The sequence below is a fragment of the Pogona vitticeps genome, chromosome 1 (assembly GCF_051106095.1).
Source record: "Pogona vitticeps strain Pit_001003342236 chromosome 1, PviZW2.1, whole genome shotgun sequence".
Taxonomy (NCBI): Eukaryota; Metazoa; Chordata; class Lepidosauria; order Squamata; family Agamidae; genus Pogona; species Pogona vitticeps.
Window position 1 is genome coordinate 184603543 of NC_135783.1, and position 21592 is coordinate 184625134.

Consider the following 21592-nt stretch of genomic DNA (forward strand, 5'->3'; position numbering starts at 1 on the left):
GGCAGCTTAGTGAGACTGTGGCATCCTCCAGTAGGTCTGGGTTTGTCACATTGATTGGTGTCCAGCGTGTGGGATACGACTGGTCCAGTTGTCCAGTGGTACAGCAAAGCCTTGGCAAGTGTGCCCAGAGCAAGGGGGGTCTAGTCAGGGACAATCTGAGAGCGCGTAGGTAATCTTCTAGGCGTACCTCACGGGGAGGTGCGCTAGTGGAAGAATGTGCCAACTGGGGAGACTAGATTAGGGAGCTCTGAGGCAACCTGTTTTGGCGGGAAAACAGCTGAGGCAAAACTGTGTAAAGTAGCAGTGATCTAGCCTGTCTGCTGAGAGGCCTAGCAGAGGGGGGTGGACTCTGGCTGGCTACAGTTGCAAGCTAGTGCTGAAGAACAGCAGCAATCTATAGAAGGCTGGTTCTGAGGCAAAAGAAAAAAAAAGTGGTCGCTTTATTTTGAGGCTTGACTTTTGAAAGCAGCCTGTTCTGGGGGGGGATTATGCCCTTGACTCGAAGCCAAATGGCAGAAATGGGTGAAGTGAAAGACCCCCAGGTAGACCAAGGTTCTGAGGATGAATTTGGCTCAGTGCAGGGTGAGAGCACGGGAGAACAGAACCCAGAAATCAGAAAGATGCTTCTAACCCAACAGCATGAACTGAGGGTGAGGGAAATGGAGGCAAGATTAGAGAGAGAGAGAATGGAAAGAGAAGAAAGATTGGAGAGAGAGAGGATGGCCTTTGAGTTGAGAAAATTGGAACTGATGAATCAGAACAATAATAACAATAGGGATTCTGAGGTGGGCCAATTGTCTAAAACTGACCTGAAGAAATTCCCTGTGTACCACAAGGGAGATTGTCCTGAGGTATTCTTTTCCCTCGTGGAAAGAGCGTTTGTGGACTTCTCAGTAAGGGAAACTGAGAAGATGACCATTATGTGATCTTTAATCAGTGGCAGCCTGGCAGAAGTCTATGCAGAGATGCCAGAGGAACTGCTAAAAGATTTCGCTGAGTTTAAAAAACTGGTGTTTGCCAGACATGGGATAAATGCGGAACAGCTGAGGCAAAGATTCAGGTCACTCACCAAGAAACCAGAGCAGACTTTTACCCAAGTGGGGGCCCAATTGGTGAGGCTGCTAGAGAAATGGCTATCTCAGGAGGGGACAGAGACCTTTCAGCAGCTCAAAGACTTGATAGCGCTGGAACAGTTCTATTCAGTCCTGCATGGGGAACTGAAGTTCCAGGTGAGGGAAAGGAAACCGAAATCTGTGGCGGAAGCGGCCGAGATTGCAGATTTTATTTCCCAAATAAGAAAGCCCTTAGGTGCTGAGGGGAAATCGATAGGTAAACCCAAAGAAACCTACAGCAAGTACTCTCAGGGACCAGGGAAAAACCAGCAAGGGGGAGGGGCCCATGGTGAAGGGAAGCCCTCAGACATGAAACCAAGACCTCAGATTTTGGAGGGAAAACCAAAACAAGATGAGAAAGACTCAAAATATAGCAGAAAATGTTATTTCTGTCAGGGAAAGGGCCATCTAATCTCAGAGTGTGAGAAATTAAAGCAGCTAAAAGGAAATGTGCCTCATAATTCGAGTGGAACCAAGCCAAAAGCTGTGTTCTGTGTCCAGAAAGAGCAAAGCTCCTTGTCACTGAGGGAGCCTGTTGCCATGGCTACTCAATCTGGAACAGTTACATCTGCTGATCAGGCTGAGGAAAATGGTCCTCTTGTGGAGGTCAGGCGCTGCTTACTTGTGAGAACAGATTCACAGTTGTTTGAAACCGCAGGGGTGGACGTAGGAATACTTGACCATCAGTATAGGGGGCTAAGGGATACTTGTTCCCAGGTGACCCTGTGCCATCCAGACATTATTCCTAGGGAGTATATAATCCCAAATGAGAGCATAAAGGTGGCAGGGATTGAGGGACAGGTGATCTCGCTGCCAGTAGCGGAGGTACCTGTGAACTTTCAAGGCTGGAGGGGAGTTTGGCGGCTAGCGATTTCATCGACTCTGCCAGCAGCCGTGCTCGTGGGAAATGACCTGGCTGAACATGTGAAACGGGTGCTAGTGATTACACGCTCACAAGCTACCACGGGGACAGTTCAGGGGGGTACTGATGAGCCCGAGACGGAAGCAGAGGGGAGTGCCGAAGCTGTGGTGGAAACCTTAACCACAGACAGCAGATTTGGCCAAGAGCAAAAGGCAGACGCCACTCTCCAAAAGTGTTTTGAACAGGTGACAGACGCCCAGCTAACACCTGAAACCCCAGTGAGATTTCTAGAGAAAAAGGGGATTTTATATAGAGAGACCCTGAGGAATATCTCAAAAGGGGGAGATGGGATCAGAAGTCAGCTAGTGGTACCTGAAAAGTATCGCCCCATGATCTTACAAAGGGGGCACTCTGACATGTTTGCTGCGCACTTAGGGGTGAACAAGACACAGCAGAGAATCACACAGAATTTTTACTGGCCTGACATAGGGAAGCAGATCAAAGAGTTCTGTAAACAATGTGATGTGTGTCAAAGGCAGGGGAATCACCGTGACAGGACCAAAGCAAAGTTGTGCCCTTTGCCTGTGATTGACACTCCGTTCAAATGTATAGGGGTGGATATTGTGGGACCTTTGCCCAAGGCCACAAAGAGGGGGAACAGGTTCATTCTCACCATTGTGGACCATGCCACGAGGTACCCTGAAGCTATACCCTTGTCTAACATTGAAACTAACACAGTGGCAGATGCCTTGGTGGGGTATATGTCCAGGATGGGATTTGCCTCTGAAATAATCACAGATTTGGGCGCATCGTTCACATCGAAGCTCATGAAACGCTTATGGCAAATCTGTGGAATTAAGCACAAGGAAACCACTGCCTATCACCCTGAAAGTAATGGGTTAACTGAGAAGTTCAATGGGACTCTAATGCGCATGATTAGGGCTTACTTGGCAGAGAATCCAAACAATTGGGACCAGAAGCTGCAATCCCTTTTGTTTGCTTATCGATCAGTGCCACAAGCCAGTACCGGGTTCAGTCCGTTTGAACTTTTATTTGGGAGAAGGGTGAAAGGGCCCCTTGATTTGATCAAACAAAATTGGGGGCAGATCACCCAGGATGACCCACAAGACGTTGTGACATACATAGACACCTTAATAAATGACCTAAAGAGAAACCTAGAGCTAGCAGCAGAGACCCTGCAAGCTCAAAAGGTCAGAAAGAAAGCTTGGGATGACCAGGAAGGCAGGGAGAGGCACTTTAACCCAGGGGAGGAAGTGCTTTGGCCTAGGCCCTGCAAAGAGAACAAACTGCAGCTGGGTAGCCCAGAAATAAAATACTTGGGTCACATAGTAGGGGAAGGAGTGATAAAACCCCTAGAGGCCAAAGTAGAAGCCATTCGTGATTGGCCTAGACCCAACACCAAGGAAAAAGTCAAGTCATTTCTTGGGTTGGTGGGCTACTACAGAAAGTTCATCCCGAGGTTTAGCGAGATTGCGGCTCCGCTGACCGATCTGACGCGGAAGAAGACTGATGACCGCATCCCGTGGACCAGCGACTGAGGAGGCGTTCCAGAGGTTGAAGGAGGCCCTCATCAACTATCCAGTGCTGCGTGCTCCAGACTTCGACCGGGAGTTCATCATCTACACCGATGCGTCTAACAGCGGGGTAGGAGCAGTTCTTTGCCAGGAGGATGAAAATGGTGACCAGCATCCAGTGTCCTACCTGAGTAGGAAACTCCAGAAAGGTGAGAGACATTTGGCAACCGTGGAGAAGGAGTGCCTGGCCATAGTCTACGCGATCCAGAAGGCCAAGCCTTACATCTGGGGAAGACATTTTATTCTGTGCACTGACCATTCACCACTGCAATGGTTAAAGACAATGAAAACCCACAATAGCAAACTTATGAGGTGGGCTTTAAACCTGCAAGACTATGACTTTGAAGTGAAGGTGGTCAGAGGGTCAGTGAACTGTGTTGCTGACGCCTTGTCAAGAAGACCTGAAGAATGAAGACGGCGAAAGAAACATGGACTATGTATATATTTTGATGACTAAAGGTTAAATGTACTTGTTTATTAAACATGTTGGTTTGTATGAATAAAGGTAACTTGATGTATTGTAAATGGTAAATGTTTAAATGTTTAACTTAGAGTGTAAGTATAAGTAAGTATGATATTGTATGTATAACTGTTTTTGTGTGTTTTAACCAGGTTGTTTTTTGGAGAAAAGCACGTTAGCTTTCCCCCTACAAAACAACTTATAAAGAGGGGAGGTGTTACATACAGCACTGATGTTACCTGTCTGTCATGGGTTTGGAGGGAAAGTTCCATCCTATGGGGAGTGGAAGGCGGGACATCAGGAGGAGGGGCTGTACTGTATATATATGTGAAGCCTGTGTGGAGAAGAAGGAGAAGCTGAGAGAAGAAGCTGGTGTAGGAGTCTGTGTGTCAGACAGGGTACTACTGTGTGTCAGTCAGTACCAACCTGATAGGTTCAGGTGTCTTTATGGGTAGCCAGAACTGATAGGTTCAGGGTCTGTGCTTTATTTAAAAGTGTTCTGAGTGAACCAAACTGGTGTGTGTATGATTGAGACTAAGCCACGTTACTGTATCTTATTCATTTGATCATTTTATTTTCCCTGTGTGTTATGTAAATAAACCTTGTTCTTTTGTTTGTTTAAAAATCCATCCCTGGTCTGTGTGACTTCTTATAGGGAATGGTTGGTGGCAGCTTAGTGAGACTGTGGCATCCTCCAGTAGGTCTGGGTTTGTCACATGCGGCTTGTGCTTCCTCCCACACAGTCACTTAGCCTGTGATGAAAGGCAGGACAGCTTAAGCCTCTGATTCTCTTGAGCCTTGTTGCATGGCTTGCAATACACTTGCAAGCCCCTGGAACAAATGAAACAATGATGATTGCCTTGCAGGGCTCATTCCCCCATGTGAAAGGAAGGAGCACAACCGCTTTTCAAAGTCAGTTTCCACGTGAGGAGAAATTATGGGAACTTTCTAGTAATAATTTAAATTTACAGATCTACAAATTGAGCGGGGGGGGGGGGGGTGGAAAGAGAAAAAAGTCCCTGGACAGGGAATTTTTTTTCTCAAGCAGCATCAGTCCTCAAAAGCCCACCCCAGTCTCCTTGCACCCCCTGTAAGTCACTTGTTGCCCTCCAACCATGAACACTCATCCTGTTTCCACCCCCACCCATCCCCGTTCCTTATCCAAAACCAAGGTTTCTTGAATTGCTCCCTTCTGTCCCTGCCTCACAGGTCCATATGAGTGCAGGTATCCTCCCAAAGAGATGTTTAAATGAAGACTAATTCATTGCCCTTAGTAGCCATCGATGGTTGTTAAGAAATCACCTATTACTAACCAGGAGCTAGTGGGCTATAGGAGAATCTGTCGAGAAAGGGCTCGCTATTCACACGGGGAACACAATGTTGTTGTTAAGTCCCGTCATGCTGGTTTCACCTTGTGGTGATCCTAATGAGATTTTCAAGATACGTGAGATTTTCAAAGAGTGGTGTACTGTTGCCGCCGCCCCCCCCGGGTGAATTTCCATGGCCGAGCGGGAATTTGAACCCAGGCCTCTTGAGTCCTAATCCATCGCTGTATCCACTATATATGCCACACTGGTTCTTAAGGTAACAGACTATCATGACAATATCTGAGGATAATTGTCGGTTGAACCGCCCGCTCCAGTGGATTTCTCCTGACACATATGAAGAAGGGCCCCCCCTTGAGGTGGGCAATCAAAAGTGAGGTGAAGTGCTCAGGAAGACCAGCAGCGGCATCTTTAAAAACAACAACAACCACCACCATCTGGTGGTGTGTTCTACTAGATGTTTTTAATTTATTTCTCTGGCATCCAGAGGGTTGCACTGGGGGTAACTGGGCATAAATCTGTGGGTGTGTCTGTGTGAATACTACGTGGTGCTTTAATTTCTACTGCTGAAGGGTGAGCTTTGGCTGCCCGCCTTGGCCTCATCACCTCTGAGGAGGATCAGCAGAGGGCAGGGCAAAAGCCGTGACCGTGTCCTCTAAATTTGACCCTTGCTGGTGTTCGGGGGAGGAAGTCATCCACGGTGCCCAAATTACTAGTTATGGCTCCACTACAATCACCTTACCTTATGAACTTCCTTCTGTTGGGCACCTGGACTTTGTAGTTTCCCCCTTGTAAGCCTTGAGGCTTTTCCTGCCACCTTTAGTCTTCCATTACAGAGGAGGAAAAGGCGGCCATTAGGCTTGAGGGCTTTCCCACAGACAACTGCTATGTCCGCTGTGGGAAGAGAAGGCTGGGCCGGAGAGGGCTTTGGTCGGATCCAGCTGTGCTATTCTTATGTTCCTGGGTTGCTGCTCCTTAATTATAACCCATGCTGACCAATCTGAGTGGGGAAGAAATGACTGTGGCTAAATATAGCCTTGGAAGAGGAAAGGGCAGAGATGAGAATGAGAAAGGGCATTATTTCTTATTACCCAGATCTCCACATTTTCCATGAAGCGGATTGTTGATTAATGTTTATTTATGCATTCCACCGCCACCACCACCACCCCACACATTTTCTGGATATAGGAATTATGCAGACAGGCCTGCCTTTTTCACACAGTTCACGTGAAGAACATGTGCCCGAGGGCATCAGCAGGGTGCTACTCTGAGGGCGCTGCTGGACCCCAGTTGGCCAGGTGCTCAATGCAAGAGGATGACCTGAGGGGTTCGAAAGAAGACTCTGGTGGCTGGCAGTGCAAACAGGGAAGCATCTCTTGCATCTACCACACACAGACGCTTTTGCCCAAGGATATTTTGTTTGTTTATGGGAATTAATTTTCCAGTGTGTACATTTGTTTTATTTCAAGGGCTTTCATCCCTAAATGCAGAACCAATCAAGTCACAGCGGCTGTGAATCACTGGCCCAAATGCCCGACCCCTTGGGGATGGAAAACAGGAATCTCTTAGATGGGGGTGTGTGGGGGTGGGGGTCAGATCACTATCAAGAGGTTTGCCAGTGATGTTCTCCTTGGATTCGCACTTCCAGCAGATGCTTCCCATGCCCTGCAACCAGCAGCTTTGAAGAAAGATGGGGTTAAAGTGGCCTTTCCATAAGCATGGCACTAGCCTAAGAATGTGTGAGCTTCAGAGGAATCGCTAGCTGTACCTCTGGCTAGAATCCTGTGCTTCTTGCCATCATTCAGCTACAGAGTGGGTGATTTGTTCATAGGAATTCCTAGCAGAAACAGGGAAAGTTACTTTCTGTAATGGGCTACAATTACTCTAGTACCTCCAGCCAGCCTGGGGTGGATAAAATCATTTCCCCTCTCTGGTTCCTTGGATCAAGGCTCTTTGGCGTCTTTAATTAAAAGCTTTCTGTGCCACGTTTCTGCGAGAGAAGCTTTGCTTGGAAAGCCATTGCTGGCTGACTGAAGAGGTACCAGTGGGCTGGAGTGCAGACCCTGGGAAGAATTTTAAAAGGCAGTTTGCAAATGGTAGCATCTTGTCTGATTCTTTGCAAGCTGCTTGAAGCCGACCCTCAGTAGGCTGGATTTGATCCTCAAGCACTCATTAGCCTCTGACACCGGGAAGAGCACAGCCTTCAGTTGAAAAGGCACAGGTTCCCTTTTCAATCAGGAACATTGGATCAGACCCCCCATGGTTGCTCCCCCCCCCCCCAAATCAAATGGCCAATGTTAAGCATGTTTGTTTCAATAGATGAGTAAAGTCATGGAAGTTAGGTATGTGGCTGCAGAGCCTGGGGAAAGGAGTTTGATTCCCACTGTGACTCCCAGGGGAAAAGCCAGCCTGTGCAGCCTTGGGCAAGATGCACAGTCCCAGGGCGCCTCAGGAGGAAGGGAATGGTAAACCATTTCTGAATAGTCTCTACCTAGCAACCTCTGAGATGGGTCACCACCTTAAGTCAGAAATGACTTGATGACATGTTGCTATTATGATGATGATGATGATGATGATGATTGTTATTGTTGTTGTTATTGTTGTTGTTGTTGTTGTTGTTGTTGTTGTTGTTGTTATTATTATTATTATTATTATTATTATTATTATTATTATTATTATTATTATTATTATTATTATTAAAGCACATGTCCTTTGGCCCTTAGGAGCAAATGGATGCCCTTGTCCTTTCCACACTCTCGATGCCCTTTGAAACTGAGGGTTAGGGAGGGCTTCATGGTTTTGGCCCGGCCTGATCATTTTGGGAAGAAGTGCAGTCAATAGATTCAGGCTGGCTCTAGCTATGTACAGCCTAGTCCACAGTCGTTTTCCCCAGGGAATTGTGATTGCCTTTGTGTAGGAGGATGCAAATGTAGGAAGCAGTCTTCGTATTATTATTTGTCCGCTCATGAAACCCAATTTCAGGATAGTGGAAGCTGATCTTGGACAAAGAAATGCTGCGCCATTTGTGAACCCAAAGGCTGGCAGGCCCGTTTATTAATGGCTGATGATGCTGAGGAGATTATGCTGTCTGAGGGACTGGTGTCTGAATTTGCTTTCTTCCCATTCCTTTGTTCTTTTAACACGTTGTATACAATATTTCTGTCCTTGTGGGAAGGGGCAGGCTCAACCTTTTCATCTCCATACAGCACTTAGAAAAGTATAAGCACCACATTAATAATGATAATGTGTTTTTTAATTTTGTGGTGGTTTCAATTGCATTGATTCTTGTGACTTCAATCGTACAGTGGTGCCTCGCTTAGCGATCGCTCTGTTGAGCGACGAAATTGCTTAGCGATGGACTTCTTGCCATCGCAAAAGCAATCGCTTAGTGATGGTCCCTATGGGAAAATTTTGCTTTGCGATGATTGCAGGGAAGCGATCGTCGCAAAGCGCCCATTTTCGCACAGCTGATCGGCGGTTTCAAAATGGCTGCCGCTTAAGAGGCACCGAAAATGGCGGCCCCTATGGAGGATCTTAAATGTGAGTTTTTAGCCCATAGGAACGCATTAAACGTGTTTTAATGCATTTCTATGGGCTTTTTAAAATCGCTTAGCGATTAAATTGCTTAGCGATGTTTTTTCCGGAACAGATTAATGTCGCTAAGCGAGGCACCACTGTATTATCATTTAACCTGATTTTCATCTGGTTTTGCTTATGATTGCTGGCTGCTTTGAGCAGTTTTTTTTAAGGTGCAAAGTTGGAGTATCAATGAATAAATGAATGAATAACAATTGGTGAATAATAATTGATTTTTACAATGAGTTGCCCACAGTGTCCACGTCCATTAGGCAAGAATAGATGTGTGGTGCCGCCTACGATTCCTCTCATGTGGAGCAGATTCCTGAACTCCTTTAGTGGCTTCTTTCCTTCAAGGTCAGGATTATCCAGCTTTCATGCTGGCACGCCCATGTTCTCTGCAGGCAGAAATAAGCCTCCAAACCAAACCCCACGGCCACAAAAGAGGCCAGATCTTAATATAACCATCGATACCATGGAGCCTCTGCCTTGCTGAGCAGGCCTTAATACGTTAATAACAGAGGGGGTGCTTATATTGAGTGGCTTTTATGATGTCTTCTTGTGTGGTCCTGCGTCCTGGGCTGAGCTGAGCAAAGCTCTCCCCACAGCAGCAAAACCACCCCCATTGCCCTTGACAGGGTTCCAAGATGCAGACGGCCGACCGAACAAGCTTCCTTATCTTTCAGATATCCGTTAGGTTTTTTTTTTTTCAGGAGAAAGACTACTTTGTGGCACCTCAGGCAGTGTTTCAGTCAGATTGTACCAAAATCCTCAGTTCCCCAGCCAGATCCTCTGTCTCTCTGGCTGGCAGTCTGGCTGTCCATCTTGCACCCAGAACATCATGGCCACCCCCCTCTTATGTGACTGTGCAGTCTGATTAAGTGCCCATTAGCACTGTGGTGAGCTTGGAGGCTCAAGTACTACTAGACACCCTATGGTTAATTTACATCTGTGAGGAAGAGGTTAATGCCTCATGTTCAAGTGACTTTTAATTGGAGAGAGAGAGAGAGAGAGAGAGAGAGAGAGAGAGAGAGAGAAGGTGGGGTGGGGGGAAAGAATAGACCGCAATAGCTTATTAAAAGAAGATTGGGGAGTAGCTCTGCTAGTTTCACTTTAGGAAGCCAAGCAGAAAGCCCCCCCCTTTCTACTGCAAGGCAAGAAGGCAAAAGAATTTGACCCGTAAACAGAGGGTCCTCCAGTTGCCCTGAGGGTGCACAGAGAAGAGATCAATCCTCCTTTATGGTTGACTGTGGAAGATCAACCTGACATACTACACAAGGATAATGGATTCACTTAATGTGAATCTGTTATCCTTGTATTAGCCATTCTGCCATTTCCTGAGATTATAAGAGCAAATTCTCTTTTAGAGCATCGTGAGCTGCCTTGGGAGGGTAAGTGTGGAAAGGCAACCAACAGGGTGAAATCCCAAAAATCGTGGCCAGAAGTAGAAGCCAGCCTAATGAAGGATCCTGCTGGGCTTGAAAGCTGGCACAGGCTTGCTAAAATTTGGGAGTCTAAGAAAAATATCATCCCCACTCAGCATTTTCAGATTAGGTACAAATGGAGGGAAGGAGCTGCTTTTTGGTCTTTGTTGGATCAGGATTTCTCCATCAGGATCCAAATAACATTTCTCTGGACTTGGCACCAGCCTGCAACACAGGAATCCTTCCCTCCATTTCTCCTTTTCCCTCCCTTACCGTAAAAGGCTTTCCCCTTTTTGTAAATGACGGATACTGACCCCTTAGATGCCTTTGGCCCCTTTTTCCTTTACCTTCTTCTTCCTCACTGCCTGATTTTACTCTTAGCTAGACCTGATGTACAGTATATACCGTATACATAAATTTTACTGGAGTGGCAAACATCCTGGAGAGGCACCAGAGATCTTACCCCTTTACTTGCCTGTCTTCTGATAAGTCTGGATAAATCCTCTTAGCAAAGCCTACTAGACTCATTTCTCTGAGCACAGATTCCTAGTTCTCTATTGCAGAGTAGCACCAAGCATGGTAGATTCACATACCTCCTGCTTTTTCTTCTGCCATGAATGGGGTGATTATCTGGAAAGAAGGGCCTCCTGTATCTACAGAGTAGCCATGCTAGCTGGGAGACGTAGTCCAAAAAAGTAACTTTCCCAAGCCCGCCCTTAAGTCCTTTCTGTTCTGTTTTTGCAGTAAGTCAGTCATTTCAATTCCCTCCCACCCAAATAATTCAAAAACACTCAGAGTGGTGCAAATCAAATGACTTGCAACGTTCTTGACTCATGTCACAGACGGGCAGGACTAGCCAGTCTTGCCACCCAGGCACCCTAAGATGTCTACTGAGCAAGAGTTTTATGCACAAATTTCGTTCAAAATATCCTTGTGAAGCAAACTTAGCTTTTGTCCAAATAATTTTATCCGAAATCGCAAAAAGTTTTAAAGCGCTTTTCTCCCGAGCTTGAAAAAGTTGTTTCTTGGAGAATAGTGGCCAGAATCTCCAAGCCAAACTGGCCACTGGCCACGCTGGCTAAAGGATTCTGGGAGCTGTAGTCTGAAAACATGACCTTCTCAAGCTGTGGCCTTTTCTGATGTGTTCTGCCGCAGTTCCTCTGAAACATCTGGAGAGGGGCTACAATCCCCATTCCGTTCACAAGAGGGCAGCATTAAACCTTGAATTGCGTATCACTCTCTATTAGGCTGACAAATGTTTAAAAAAAAGAAAGAAAAGGAAAGAAAAGGAAAGGAAAGGGTTCAATCTAGGTGGGAAAGTTTCCAAAAAGTTTTGTTAAATAACATTTCCTGAACACAAATCCTACGGTTTGGCTTGTTAAAGCCAGAATCTCTCCACAGTTCTGACAGAGTAAATCCGTAATCTGGAATTACAGACATTTTCATGGTGTCATGTAATATTATCTTCATGTAGTGAAATTGAACTGATTGGTCCAAGAATCAGGTAGGCTAACGTGGTCGTGGTGCAAGGGCTTTCAGTATTTTAGTAACAACACAGAGATTCCTGGTTTTGGTTTAGAACAGCAGGGCCTTGATTTAAAACACACGTCAAAATCAGATTGAAAAAAAGCTGGTAAAAATTAATTTGATCCAAGTCTGACTCCTTCTTAGCCAACGTTCGGATTTCTTTTTCTAAAAACTGAAGAGAGTGACTGCCATTAGAGGAAATATTTGTTATGAACAGCTCAGATGCTAAGCCGTTTATGGTCAGAATTAGCCAAACACATTGCTTGGGAAAGTGATTTTTGGAAATACAACTGCCGGTGGCCATGCCAGCTGGGGATTCTGGCATTGAAAAGGAGTCCCCCAAAAAGTTACATGCCCAAGGGCGGCATGAACACTTCCGGAGGCTTCAGGTGGGCTACACACTTCCTTTCCTCTGGCACTTCTCCAGAGTAGAGACAGAAAAGCAGGAAACAAGTTGTCTGTTGATAAGAATGGGGTATGGGGTGTGTGTGTGGAGTGGAGTGGAGTGGAGTGGGCGGGGGAGAGTATTGGATAAGGTGTGGGTCATTGTCCCCGTTGTTTCCTGGGTTTCTGTGACCACCCACACATGATTGAAGTTTGCTTGTGCTTGGTGTTTGTCAAGGACCTTCAACGTATCACAGAATTGGCCGAGGCAAACCTCATATTGGTCTGATTAGTAAAAGCAGACCGAGCCAAAAGGGAGCATTTGTTCAAACAGCCGTGGAACTCCCCCCCCCCGGCCGCCACCGCCACTTTCTACTCCAAGATGCTAAGTTGTATGCAGTGGGTAAGATGCATGGTTTTCAGTTTTATCAGAAGTGAACAGCATCATTGCAGGATTTGGCACTTCAGGCAGAAATCAGCATTTCGATCATGTTGGGTTTAAAGATAAGTTTCTAGCCTTTATTCCTATTTGGTCTTTTTCATTCCCTGTTGTTTGTAATGGAAGGTAGCAGGAGAAGAGGAAGACCAAATGTCAGATCGATTAACTTAATAAAGGAAGCCACAGCCTTGACTCCAGGCTGTTGATCAGGACTGTCAATGACAAGACCTCTTAGAGCTCACTAGAGCTGCTATAAGTGGGAAATGGCTTGACCGCACATAAAACCTATAGCCCTTGTGACCACGAGGATGAGCCAGATGATTACCTGTGCTTCCTAGGCTAGGGCCGGACTCCACGATCCATAAGGGTCCCTTCCAGCTCTGCAGTTCTAAGGTTATTATTATTATCTGAGATTATTGTGGTAAAACCAGAATGCAAACTGAAACATAGTGGAGCCAAGTAATGTAGATTTCATCTTCCCATGGCTTGGATCCTCCATTAGGGCACCACTTTCCAGGGAACTTGGACTCTCATTGAAACGTTCATGATCGTCCTTCATCTGCTGCTTGATCTCATTAAGTCTAATGGCTCTTAGCAGAGCCATGTTCTACTAGCGCTGCTTTCTGAAACCTGTCTGCTGTAGAGGAAAAAAAAACAACTAGAGGAACAGTGGGATCCTCTTGTTGTTGGACTGCAGCCCCCATCATCGTATAGCATTGGTGACATTCTCTAGGGCTGATGGGATCTGCAGCCCAGAAACACTCAGAGAGTACCATGTTACATTCTCCAGCACTGGAATGTGGTGCCACCCATTCCCATCCTAGTTAGACCCTCCAGAAGGACATAACGGTCAATGGCACTGAAGGCAACTGAGAGATCCAGAAGAATTACCCGAGTAAGGATTGTGTCTCTTTCTCACATCACATGTTATTGAACATGGTGCAATCAAAGCAATTTCCACACCAAACCCAGACCTGAAGTTGGAAAGAATAGGCATACATTGTCAGGATCAGCCAAAGGTACCTGAATTTGCCCAGCCATCACCCAGCTAAACTTGTGGCCTATGAAGAAGAAGGTGACAAAACTAGACAACATCTTAAAAAGCAGAGACATCATCTTGCCAACAAAGGTCCGCATAGTCAAAGCTATGGTTTTTCCAGTAGTGATGTATGGAAGTGAGAGCTGGACCATAAAGAAAGCAGACCGCTGAAGAATTGATGCTTTTGAATTGTGGTGCTGGAGGAGGCTCTTGAGAGTCCCCTGGACTGCAAGGAGAACAAACCTGTCCATTCTGAAGGAAATCAACCCTGAGTGCTCACTGGAAGGACCGATCCTGAAGCTGAGGCTCCACTACTTTGGCCATCTCATGAGAAGAGAAGTCTCCCTGGAAAAGACACTGATGTTAGGAAAGTGTGAAGGCAAGAGGAGAAGGGGATGACATAGGAAGAGATGGTTCGACAGTGTAATCGAAGCAACCAATATGAATTTGACACAACTCCGGGAGGCAGTGGAAGATAGGCGGGCCTGGCGTGCTCTGGTCGATGGGGTCACAAAGAGTCAGACACAACTAAATGACTAAACAACAACAACAACAACAACAACAACAACAACAACAACAACAATGAAGAAAGTGTTAATAGTCTGGAACAAGAGCTTTTTAAAATCAATGATTATATGAGTGTCTTGTCTGGGCATTCAGGCTCCTCAGGCTCCTCTCAAAGAGGCACCATCCTCCTTACATTTCCATCTCGGGCCATACCTGAAGTATTTCCAAGTCCCACAAGTTTCAAGGGAAGCCTTGTCTCAAGAGAAAATCTGTCCCGTGCATGATCAGCTCCCATTGAAATCAATTGGTGCCCCACAAAATGCTGACGTTTGGTCATGCAGTGCTGTTAGTTTGCATTAATCTTCATAAGCAACTGCTCTTGAACTTTTCGGCAAGAAGTAGGTAATTGTTGTCCCCTCCCCTCTTTGCCTCCAAAAATAATATGTGGTAGAAAGACCTTATATTTCTAAAACAGACTCATTTCTAACGTCAAATGAACTGGGGTATCAAACTGTTTTGATTTTGCAGATCTCAAGGTGGATAATTTAACCTTGAATTATATATCAAAATCCCCTGTTTCAGCATAAAGACTGCCTATGTGCACATTTAATGAATAAGACCCTTATGGTTGTAGAGAGAAGCTAGATTTATACATTCCATTAAACATGATCTTCACAGGCTAATTAGCCAGTAATTTCACCCTTGCTTGTAATATACACCAGTTTATGGTCAATAATAGTAAAATGTATGTAAACCATGCTCTTTATTAATAAACATTATGTGCTTCTGGCTTTCCAGTAAAGTAATGGATTGCTTCTCTCCCACTCACTGCCTTTTTTTTCCTGGGGGAAAAAAGCACAACAAATTGAAAATGTAAGTGAAACAATCCTGAGGTGGAACGTATACAAAAGTAACTAGCGCACACGGATGGGTGTCTTTGTACCTTCCATGTTATTTGAACATTTCGTGCTGCCAGTGCATTTGGAGAAAGAAGACTGTGACCCTGAGAGAAGAAGTGAGTCTCTTGGCCTGTCAGGCAGAGGCGCAGGTAGAAATTTGGCCACCTGGGTGAGCCTCCCCCCCCCCCGGAAAAGAAGATGGAGCAGATGTGAAAAGAAAAGAGAAAGAGTGCAGAATTTATTTTAATAAAACTTAGCTGTCAGCTTGTTAGGTTTCGGTGCCCCCTACATTTTGGCACTTTGAGGCACAACTCCAGTTACCCTGCGTTCGTTACAGCCCTGCTGGCAGATAGTTTGGATTTATTTATTTATATTTATAACTCCCAGTATTCCTAATTGGTAGCTCTGCTGCCTGAGGCTTCAAGGAGCTGAGGGTGAAAACATTTGGAAAAGCAAAGTTTGAGAACCACTGATTTGGATCGTTACACCGGTGCTGAGTAATTAGCAATTTTACTTTTATGCATTCCTTTTTAATGGAATTGGATGCATAGTTTTAGCTGTTTCAGCCGATTTTGAATTCAACGAATTAAATCAACAGAGAAACTTTATAAATTTCTCCTAGTGCTTTGATGTTAATGAACTGATTTTTTTCAATAATTTAACACGTTTCCATGTTGTGATGCACATTGACTTGGGTGAAGCAGAGACCATGCTTTACGGAGTGAAATGTCTTGACAATTTGGAGTTCTGGTGAAATTACTTCTCCTATAAATTGCACATACTGTACTGTTTGGTGGAAGATGTTTGGATTCTCCTCAACAACCCAACCAAGAGTTTCCACACATTGAAAAATAATGCACCCACAAGGTGTCTGATGTGGTAACTTGTTACATAGGGATAGCTAGCAAGTGCTGTGAACATTGGAAGATGGAACTGACCCACTCACTGAGGGGTCAGTCAAGGCTGGCCCAAGACAGTTCACTACATAAGGCAAAAGGCAAGGTGGTGCCCCCACCAGGTCAGAAGCTCATTGTACTGGCACTTGACTCTTACTTCATTGCTGTGGATGGAACTGTGTCCTCCATGCCACAAGAGGCAGCATACTATCAGGGAGACAGCAAGGAAGGATTGCCGCCAGACAGCATTCTATCCTCCAACAAAAGGGAATGGGCAGAAGGCTGCCCTGGCTGCCCTTTGGCATCTGATGCCTGAGATGCCTGCTGCTTTCTGCCTCATGGTACAACCAGCCTTATTCAGAGCATACATTCATCAGTCTCCCAGATAATTAGTACTTTCATGGATGTCTGCTATGAACAGCTATAGGCAAAAAAATGTTGAAGCGGAGGCTGTCCTAATTTGGGTGTATCATGAGAAAGCAGGTTCTCTGGAAAAGACAATAATGCTGGGAAAAGTTGGAGGCTGCAGGAAAGGAGGAAGACCAAATATGAACAACAGGGTTGAGTCTATAGGAGCTGAGCAGGGCTGTTGAGGACAGGACATTTTGGAAATCACTCATTCATAGGGTCACCATAAGTCAGAGGTGACTTGGTGGCACATAACTACCCCAATAATGTATGTGCATCAGGAATCCTGATGCTTTTCAGAATGTTTTCGGTTCCCAGTGTGTAGATAGTTATATTGCTATGGCAAGGCTGGTGTTAAGGCTTGCCCTCATAAGGCATCTGTTGAGCTGAGGCCAACAACATCCAAGCTGTGTTGGGGGGCCTCCTGGCACTTCCGTTGCTCTTCCTTTCTTCCTCTTCACCTGTCTCTTGGAGCTAGTGGGAGGAGGAAGAATGGACAATGATCTATGGGTAGATGAGCAAATGGGTATTAACAACCATGACCAGCAGATGGAAGTCCACCCACTAAGAGCATCTTGCCCCAGAATTCTCCAACCATCCACCCCACTCTGGAACTGACATGTCCTAAGAAGCTATGCTTCAGTGTTGTTTTTGAATTTTATATTCACTAGCAGTTGGTCACAAGGTAAAAAAAATCATATTAAACAGGTGCAGTTGGAGAGTAAAGGATTACCTGGTGAATTTCATCCTGTGCTAGAACCGAATTGTGCAAGCAGTATCATAGTGAAGTAGATGGTGAACTCTTTTTGTTTCATTTTTTAAAAAATAATAGAACAGCACTGTCTCAGAACTTAGAAGCTTTCTTTTCTCCCCCTTCAACTCTGAATTCCCCCGGTTACTATGGCTGCCTTGTTGGCTGGGGGAATTCTGGAAAGTTTTCTCAGGGGGAAAAAATAGTTCCCAAGCCCTGCCTATAGTGTGGTTTTCATAGTGTTGGCCATTTGAAAACAAAATGGTTTGCTTTGAAAAGATTAATTTGGAAGTGTTATTTTAGCAGTAATGGGACAATATTCAGATAAATATCTCCTCAAACCAGACCAGAAAAGTCCTTGATAACTTTGGTCCCTGACTTTTTTTTTTCTGATCATGAAAGACAAGTCTACTGCTGCTCAGGTGATGAATGTTTCCTCACAGTCTGACAGCTGCCATTTTGTTTTCAAGAGAAGCACTGCCATCCGTATGCGTTCAAGTCTGTTCTGATTTCTTTTTGGTTTCTAGCAAAACATGACCCAAAGAAAGAAATTAAATTATCTATCAGGTCGAAACAAGCAATCTCTTTTACCACAGCTGTATAACTAACGTACTGTATGTCTAATTGTTTGAGTTTTTGGAAGGCTTTGAATTTTTTTTTTAATTGTCTTTCTTGCCACACAATAGGCCAGGAAAGTTAAAGAGCTCTAAGTTTTCAAAGGCGAGAGTGTCTGAGTGTCTGCCAGCACCGATCTGTTTTAACAAACAAGCTTCAGGGTGCTTATTAGCTGGCTGTGGTTTGCAAGCCATGAAGCCCCTGGAGTCAGATCCGCTGATCAAATAGTGAATTTCTGTATATCACGGAGGCCATTAGATGAAAAGTGAAGCACAACTGCATATAAATATGGGTTTCAGTTACGACGCTGTAAATGACTTTCAGCTTGGAACTCAGCAAATTAAATATTAAATGTTGGTGGGACCAATGCTTGCTTCAGATTGCTTTGCCTCAATGGGATAAAAGTTGCCTCCAAACTTAGTGATCAAGTGCAAAATTGCTTTAATTGTTATCAGTTTCAATGCCATAAGACAGTATTATCTGTAGCTAATTCTATGACACCAACACCCTCCTCCGGAAGCAATTTCTGGTTAGATTGTGTATATTTTATAGCTGGCTCTTAACACTCTAATATTTTAACATTCTAATATTTTAACTTTTTGACACCGTTCCGGATGATTTACTTATTTTTATTTGCAAAATCTGTGATTGTATTGATTGGTTTTGGTTTTTTCACTGCAAACCATCCTAAAGGCATTGGTGATTGAGCAGAAAACATTTAAAATAAAGAAATAACTTTGGGTGATCATGGGTTGTTGTTTTTTTCAGGGTGATGGTGAGGGACTACTATGAAGTCTGACCTGAAACTCTTGACGTGTTGTCTTGAACAACACCTGGAATCAAGCATCTAATTATGTCTTCGGTGATGTGATGAATGTTTATTACACGTGTTACATACTATAGCTGAGGTGGAGTCTGTTCGTTGCAGGAACATTGCTGAGAAGATGACTTTGCAGAGAAAGGCTGAGCGGCCATGAAGTCTAGCCAGAGGACATCACTCTACTGTTGGAGAAGCAACAGAGCAGACCATAGAAAAAGGAAGCACAGAGGGGAACCTGATTCAGTTGCCTCTACACCTCTTGTTTCCGGCAGTTGAATAGTGGCATGTGTACAGTAGTCACAATTGCCCAGGTTCCTCTACTTCCAATATAGGCACATTTATTACCAGTTTCAAATAAGGATGGAAGTGTGAGACCACTGTCATATCTGTTTAATGCTCATAACGCAGGTGGCCTAGAGTGGTCTTATAGGCCAGATGGGCGGGGTATAAATCAAATAAATAAATAAAGCCAGGCTGAATTCATTCTGAAGAATAACTTAGAAGTCTTCTTGGATTTATGAGGGTCCATCGATGCACACAGAGTTGGTGTTTGCCTATGCCTGCTTTTTTGCTTGATCCAAATGAATTTCTACACCTGTGGCATATCTCCTCAGTGTTCTAGACTGGTGGGAACGATCCCCCTCCTTCACTGTAGGAGCTAAGCCCCCTTTTTCAAAACTTTCCAGGTATTTCAGCTCTAAATCCAAGCAGGGCTGGCCCACTCATTAGGAATAGCTCATCTGGTGAAAGTGGTACCAAGCGACTAAGCTTGCAGTCCTGCTTGGTGGTGATGGATGTTCTCCCACCTTCTCTATTGAACTCATACTCAACTGCCAGTCTGATTGGCCTCCACATACAGAATAGGTGGTTTGTTTTGTCCTTCACCACAGGGAGAAAAATGTCTTGGATGGACCCTTGGACCTAGAATGCAGTCAGAAGGCACATCTTAAAATCATCATGTTGAATCTGACCAGCCCTGCACCTGGACGATTGACTGCCTGGAGGTAGGAATTCTGTTTCAGCTGCATTGAATCCCATAATGGAAAAAAGGTGGGAGAGAAACATAATCAGAGATTTCCTTTACCCTTCTCTCTCCCCCTCCCCACTGGAATTGGTTTCAATATGGTCACAAGGACCACCTGTTGGAACCTGTGCATCCTTTCTCTCTCCTCCTTAGCCTTCTTCTGATACATGTAGGTCAGTCTATTGCAGAGAGGTTGCTTGCCATTGAAACACACCTGGAAACAGCATCACCACCATTATCATCCCCATCCTCACAATTATATTTCACCACTTCTGCTTCTTCTCCTTCTGGAATAAAGCTCCCAGAATCCCCCAGCTGGATTCAGGGAACGGTAGTTAAAACACCCTAGCTTTTCTAACCCCTGCGATTTTGCAGCTGAGCTCTCATGATGCATACAGTCCATGCACTGACCAGGGCATGGTGTGGTTGGAGACTCTATCTTTGGTCCATGTCCCTTTGTTTGACAATGCAAATAGAGACTCTGCATTTAGTGAGCCCATACCCATTGACATCACCCCATCTAATCAAGAGCCAAAGGTAAAATGTCTCTACTTTTAGCATTCAAATATAATGAGCAGAAATTGATGGGCATTCTTCCGGTGTAATTCAACTCCATTCCCTGTACAACGTTGTCCATGTCTTGAACATTTGTAAAACTGTGCTTATTCAAGGAATTGACCGGGAAATTCAGGCCAGGACTCAGTGAAACAGTTCGGCTGGTGGAATTGCTCCCATCACAGGATCCCTCCTGCAGGTCTTGCGGTACCCCCCCCCCCCAGACTGGCTCTTCAGGGCTGGGAAACCATCTGCAGCCAGTTTTGAGGCAGCATGGAAGGCTTCTAGAGGCGAGGGAGAGGAGAAGAAAGTTGCCTCACACTAAAGGGTGCCTGCTAGCACAGCACTGGACGGAGGCTTCTACAAACAGTTCTCCCGAAATCAGCTTGATCTATCCCAGCCAGCGCTTAATTCCCTCCATTTTCAACTCATTTCTCTTCATGGGTTATCCATCCATATGCAGACATCAGTTGTTACTAATTAGCCCATGACTCAAAAACCCTTTGACAAATTGTTTATAGGACTGAATTTCATGCTGTGAGCTGCTCACGAATAACTCACTGTGACTACTGCTGTGAGTGTTTGTTATTTGTGGTGAGTGGCTAGCCTTTAAAAAAAGGAAAGGAAAGGAAAAAGTTGTATGGTTTCCATACAAACATGGATCCAACATCCATCAATGGATAGAACTTTGGAGGTGGCTGAAAGATTAGTCAGTACACTATCCCACCTCCTTTTTTTCTTTCTGTGGGGTTGGCTAGTTGCAAATAATGGTAATAATAACTATTCTGTGTGTGGCTAACTGTATTTCAGATATCTATTTTAAAAGTGTTTACTTTATTTAAAAGCTGCCTTGGGTTATTTTAAGGAGAAACGCAGGGTAAAAATATTTGTTTGAAAAAAAAACTTATAATATCATACCAAAAAAAAGCAAGGACTTTTTAAATGAAAAGTATTATATTTCTTTAAACATATTATACAGCTTCTTGAGTGTAACAAATAAATCTTTGTGGTATTTCATTTCTATCTTGCCTCTTCACATCAATCATTTGTGCTAAAAATTAAGGTGTCTCTAGTATTTGCAAACAAAATGTTCCTAAGAATTGTGAAAAGCAGCTCTACTCCCTTTGTCCAAAAACCTAGGGCTCGTCCACACTGCGTCGTTGTCCCAGGTCATCCTGGAATTGTTTCAGATTGTTTTGATGTTTTTTGCTATCGGACATATCATCCTGGCATTTGTGTCCACACGTGTGGCCTTTTTTAAAAAATGGAGGTACTGTTATGCATTGGATCATCCGAGGATCACGTGTCCACATATATTCGGGATTGCCCCCAGCTGTTTCACTCAGAGATACAAACTGCCCTCCCCTGTCACCT

At 44.7% G+C, this 21592-nt stretch overlaps 2 long non-coding RNA genes across 2 annotated transcripts in view; one reads left to right on the plus strand and one right to left on the minus strand.

Moving 5' to 3' along the window:
* Window positions 1–21592, minus strand: part of LOC144584256 (uncharacterized) — a 159410-nt gene that overhangs the window by 43924 nt on the left and 93894 nt on the right. The window lies entirely within an intron of this gene.
* Window positions 8405–21592, plus strand: part of LOC140701889 (uncharacterized) — a 56065-nt gene continuing 42877 nt past the window's right edge. The window contains exon 1 of the long non-coding RNA XR_013538381.1: window positions 8405–19643. This is a non-coding gene — a long non-coding RNA (uncharacterized LOC140701889). The remainder of the gene's footprint in view (window positions 19644–21592) is intronic.